At 36.7% G+C, this 6,167-nt stretch overlaps 1 pseudogene; it reads right to left on the bottom strand.

The window, feature by feature from the left end:
* The window catches only part of LOC105172778, a 13,780-nt pseudogene continuing 9,204 nt past the window's right edge, over window positions 1,592–6,167 (bottom strand).

The raw sequence follows: 6,167 nt of genomic DNA on the forward strand, positions 1-6,167 counted from the left end.
ATATTTAATGTAAATTAGAAGATTAATACGGTTTAAAATAGAAAATTCAATACGAAATAGGGATCTGTACTGTTTGTTAGTGACCATAAATTTGCATGCAAGAAAAGAATTTTATGCAGTTTGACCTGCTGGTAACGATTAGATTATGTTCTTTTATGCTATGAGTTATAGTGTAAATATATTAATTAATGATATTTCATTCCCATTACAAGAATCATTGGTCCGTGGCCACGACGTTGTTCAAGGTTTCAATACGAAATAGGGAACTATTTCAACAACACTTATATTATATTTTGTGACATGGTGTTCTTGTACGTATATAATTAATAATATTTTATATTTAAAGTATATTATAAATAAGAATAAACTATATAAAATAATGTATTATATTATCAAAACGAAAAGAATGAAAGAAAGAACAGAAAATTAATTTATCAATTAGTATAAAATTTGAAAAATTCAATAAGTAAGTTACTAGTTAATTGAAGGGCATTTTTTGCTTCACACAAAAGTGGTGCGGTTGTGTCATTAACTGTTATTTATGAGTGTGGAGGATAATGTATAGATTATACTCGATTTATTTATTGTTGGTGAGGGGAAGCAAATACATTACAAGTCTTATTTTATTAGGAATCCTTCGTAAAATCTCACAATCAAATGTAACAAAAAAATTGATAGAACGAAAACAAAAATAAGATTGAAATTCTTAATAATAAAATGTTTAGATTTATCTGGATAATTAAAATTAATTTATTCTCATTTTAAACTATATTTTTGAAATACCAAAAATTTACATTGGCTAGTACGATCATATATCGTATATTCTTTTACGGGAAAAATGCAAGCAATCTCCTGTAATATTACAAACAGAGTAAATTAGCCCCATATGATAAAAATAACAATTTACCCCCTGCGTTTTTTAAAATACAACAATGTAACCTCTCTATGTTTTTTAAAATTAATGAAGCAATTTACCTCCTTAGATAGGGAGATAAGTTGCTTCATTTTAAAAAATATAGTGGATAACTTGCTATTAGTTTTAATATAAGGGTAATTTGTTCGTTACGAAAAGAACAAAGCTCGTACGAACTTGTCTGGAGATAGAAAATGTACTTAAATTAGTTGATTTCATATTGTATATTTAACGTATATTTTGTTTAAACTAATGTTGATAATTTTGTTCTCGGTCTTAATTTAAAATATATGCAAACATTTTTTTTATAATACTTTAGAAATTCTTAACTCCAATTGGGTGACCAGAGTACAATTTACAACTTAAGAAAAAATAATTAATTATACAATAAATATTATAGTATTTTTAATATGTTATAATTATCAATAGTATGGGAATAAGGCAAGTAAAAAGTGAGAGGTACTTTGCAATACTGAAATAGAAGTTAAACGAAACAACATCTTTTACACCAGAATTCTAAAACAAAACATTTTTACAGTTCCAAATTGAATATATAATATCTATCACTTAGATCACCCATTATACATTTCCCATTTTCCTGGGAAGAAAGGAGGAAAACAAAACACAGTGACACCAAATGAAGCACTGGAAGAGAATAAATGATATCTGAGTTATTAACTACTTGATTTGGATCCAAATGCCTTGACTAGGAATTTCTCGATAAACCACGAACAGAAGATAGTATCCGGGAGGAGCAAGAATTTTTGAACCTAGTATCGTAACCCGAACTTGATAATTCGATCTCCCAAGTGGTGTCACACTAGCACTGATTCCCGTCCTGTTCGTAAGAACCAATAGTCTTTGATTCATTGAGAAAGAGTGCGTAGTAAATGGAGGTGCAACCATTGTTACTGTGATAAAATCTCTATTTATTCTGCCTTGAGCTGTGAAATTAATAACAAGTTGCTGTCCATATTCGATTTCAAAATGTGAAGCCGGCGAAACAATTCTAGGGCATACACGAACCAAATGTGGATCCAAATAGTCTGGTGAAAAATATTTCCATTGTCAAATCTGTAGGAAAAAGTACCCCTTTGAAATTGTAATAAGCATGAGGATTGCTACCGCTAACAAGAATACGACCATCACGAAGCAAGATCGCAGTTGAGTGATACATTCGAGGTATTGAAGTTGAGTTTTGGGCTTCAAATCTCAACCCCACTGGGTTATTGGGTCGATAAACGAGGGGTGTTAATACTGGATCACGACCCAAATCCCACCCAGCCGTACTCGTGGATGCCCCATTAATGATCAATACATTGCCATTTGGTAGCAACACCATGTCACCTATGACTCGATCCAAAGGCATGGTCTACATGATCCACTGTGGATTTGGGTCGGTTATTCGGATCCTTCCGCAGGAATTAAGTGCCCCAACAAATTTTCCATTGTTGGCACTAGTGAAAGATCCTTTTGGTGCACCACCGCACACTAAAACTTCAGCAGTAACATTCGAACCAGCTTGCAAGTCCCTCAATGGAAGCAAGACTGCAGACCCTGAACTAGGATAACCCCTCGGATCCCCACCTGGAATTGTGGGGTAGTGATAACTCTGCAATTGTCATGATTTTATAGCGTTTTAATCTTTCTTTTTAAAGCGAAAACATCCCTAATTATGTAATTTTATTGCATATTCTGCAAAAAAGGGAGATATGAGGCAAAGATGGCAAAAATCAAGCTAAAATCGAAATTGAAGGCATCAAAAAGGAAAAAAAAAGAGATTACAAGAAAATTTCTGCAGAATTGACTAAGCGTGCCCACGCTTAGTGGAGTGGTCAGCTCGGGATAAGGAGGAATACGAGTAATTTTCGTAATAGATAAAGGAATGAAGTGTTTAGATTTATAAAGGATTCTTTAAGACTTATCTCTTGTGATTTATTTACCTTTTTAGAGTTAATCACGTATTTATCTCCCCCGTACGTCTAGATTCGTAGGAGACTTTTATTATAAATGGGGGGGTCTTTTCATTTGAAGGGACTCAGTTATTGATTAGAACTCTATAGAATTCTTTGTTCATCCTTTCTCTTTTATTTTTATTTTATAACCGGAATTAAGGAATTCCACTTTTTAGTATATTCTTCCATTCACATGTCCGACTAAATTCCTTATTTTCTGGTTAAGGTATGGTGATTGCTTGATTCGTAATCGTTGTGAGATCTAATTTGTCCTTTACACTTGTTAAATGAATATTCATGCTATTCTCTGTGCTTTAATTACAAACGTCTGATTTATGAATGATTCGGCTGGTTGTTCATTATCAAGAAGGTTTGCTTAGCTAATTGGACTTTATAAATTAGTGTAATTGTTTATTTAGTTCAATGCTTAGTAGCAACGTAGCATGATTAATTATGTCATAGTAATTAGTTATGTTATGGGGAATGCATGATCTAGTTTAAACAAATTATCCTCGTAGGAGTTTGTTGATTAGAATCAGGCCTTTCTAATTCTTAATGGTGTTAATAGATTAAATCTTGTGGACGTTCCCAGGGTTGTCTGTTAATTAGGGATCTAGCCAACCATCATACCTTGGCTGACAAAAACAGGTAAGGAAAGGTGAGGTTGTTAGGTCGTACCAACAACCATAACTGGTTTATTTGTCTATACATGTGTTATTCTTGCATCAATGATCAACTCACAAGAATCAAGCATGATCCTAGCCTTAACCGGAAAATCTTCCTTTCGTATCTTCACTAGGTATTTTTAATTATTTATTTAGTTTTCAGTTACTTCTTTTGATCATCAATCTCCCCCCATTATTTTCTTTTGCTTAAAGAAATCAATTTAAAACCAATCTCTGTGGATCGACCCTACTCCCACTTTCACAAGTGTAGTAGGAATTATTTTTGGTAATTTCGACACCCACCAAATTTTGGCGCCGTTGCCGGGGATTGGCGTTTTTAAGTATATTTCTTTATTTTTAGTTACTTGATTTTTATCACCATTGATGCCAAGGTCTTCTCGTACAGGTAAATTGGTATACGACCCCGAAATCGAAAAGACCGCACGAAGACTTCGTCGGGAGACTAAGCAACAATTGGAAGGAACATCCGCTCCCTACGCAGACGAAAAAGACATAACTTTGGAGTTTGAGGAATCCCTAAGCGAATCCGAAGAAGAGATAATGGCTTTGATTCCTGAAAGATCGATCAATGACATGACGTCGCCAGATCTGAACCAACAGCCACTGTGCATTGAGTACCCAAATTTGGAGGTAAACTTTGAACTAAAATTTGGATTAATTCATTTACTTCCCACTTTCAGTGGCCTCGCAGGTGAAGATCCACACAAGCATCTGAAAGAATTCCATGTGGTATGCTCTGGGATGCGACCACAAGGCATAAGCGAGGAACAAGTCAAACTGAGAGCGTTCCCATTCTCTCTTGCCGATCAAGCAAAAGATTGGTTATATTTTCTACCTTCAGGATCCATTACAAGATGGAATGATTTCAAAAGGCAGTTTCTTGAGAAATATTTCCCTGCCTCAAGAGCCACAACAATCCGGAAGGAGATTAGTAGAATTCGTCAATTCGCAGGAGAGAGTCTTTTTGAATATTGGGGAAGATTCAACCAACTAGTGGGAACTTGCCCCCATCATCAAATCGCTAACCACCTGTTGATCCAGTTTTTCTACGAAGGTCTATCAAGTACGGATAGAAAACTGATAGACGCGGCAAGTGGAGGAGCACTGTTCAATAAAACCCCCACTGAAGCGCGTAATCTAATCTCGATTATGGCGTCCAACACGCAACAGTTTGGGGTTAGATATGATGATCCACCAAGGAAAAGCAATGAGGTAAGTAATCTTGAAGATCGTTTCAATAAACTCACATCTATTGTTGAAAAAGTTGTTGCAAAGAATCATCAACAAGTCAAAGCGTGTGGTATTTGCACTTTAACGGGGCACGCTACCGACATGTGTCCAACTCTTCAAGAGTCAACTACCGAGCATGCCGACGCCATAGGAGGATTCGCAGGACAACAGAGAAGATATGATCCTTTCTCCAACACATACAACCCCGGATGGAGGGATCATCCGAATCTGAGTTACGGTAACCAACACCAAAACTTTCAAAAACCCCAATACCGACCACCTCCGCAGCCTAATCCCACGCCTAGCCCATCTCTCGAAGACATGATGAAAGTACTAGTGACCAACACACATCAGTTCCAGCAACAGACCCATACGAGCATTCAACAATTCCAGCAACAGACCCAGACGAGCATTCAACAGTTCCAGCAACAGACCCAAACGAGCATTCAAAACCTAGAATCTCAAATCAGTCAACTGGCGTCGTCTGTTGGTAAGCTAGAGTCTCAAGGTAAGCTACCTTCTTAATCTGTCATTAACCCTAGACAAAATGCTAGTGCTATTGTGCTTCGTAGTGGAAAAGAATTGCAGGAAAATATGAATGAAGATGGCACTAAACGTGGGCACGGTGTGAAAAGAAAGCCAAAAAAGGAAATTGAGGTCCAACAAGAACAAGCCAAACCCGAAGCGGACCATCCGAAGCCTTTGGTAACCAGACCACCCTTCCCAGAAAGATTCACCAAAGCAAAGAAGGAAGAGGAAGAAAAAGAGATTTTTGAGACGTTCCGCAAAGTAGAGGTAAACATTCCTTTACTCGATGCCATCAAGCAAATACCCCGATACGCAAAATTTCTCAAAGAACTGTGCACTAGCAAGGGTAAACTCAAGAGAAATGAACGGGTAAGTATGGGGGAGAACGTCTATGCAATTCTCGAACAAAAATTACCCCCAATATGTAAGGACCCAGGTACGTTCTCTATACCATGTAAAATTGATATGATCGGAATAAAGAGGGCTATGTGCGACCTTGGAGCGTCTATAAATGTTACGCCCCTAACCATTTTTGAGTCCTTAAATGTTGGTCCTTTAAAGGAAACAGGGGTAGTCATCCAACTTGCAGACCACTCTGTAGTCTACCCGGAAGGAGTCTTGGAAGATGTTCTTGTACAGGTAAATGAATTGGTGTTTCTCGCCGATTTCTACGTGTTGGATATGAGGGAAGACAACTCCCCCAATTCCACATCAATCCTGCTAGGAAGACCGTTCCTCAAGACAACAAGAACAAAAATTGATGTGCATAGTGGAAGTCTCACTATGGAATTCGACGGTGAAATCATAAGATTCAACATCTATGAATCCATGAGGTATCCAACTGATTTACCTACC

The sequence above is a fragment of the Sesamum indicum genome, linkage group LG10, assembly GCF_000512975.1.
Source record: "Sesamum indicum cultivar Zhongzhi No. 13 linkage group LG10, S_indicum_v1.0, whole genome shotgun sequence".
Taxonomy (NCBI): Eukaryota; Viridiplantae; Streptophyta; class Magnoliopsida; order Lamiales; family Pedaliaceae; genus Sesamum; species Sesamum indicum.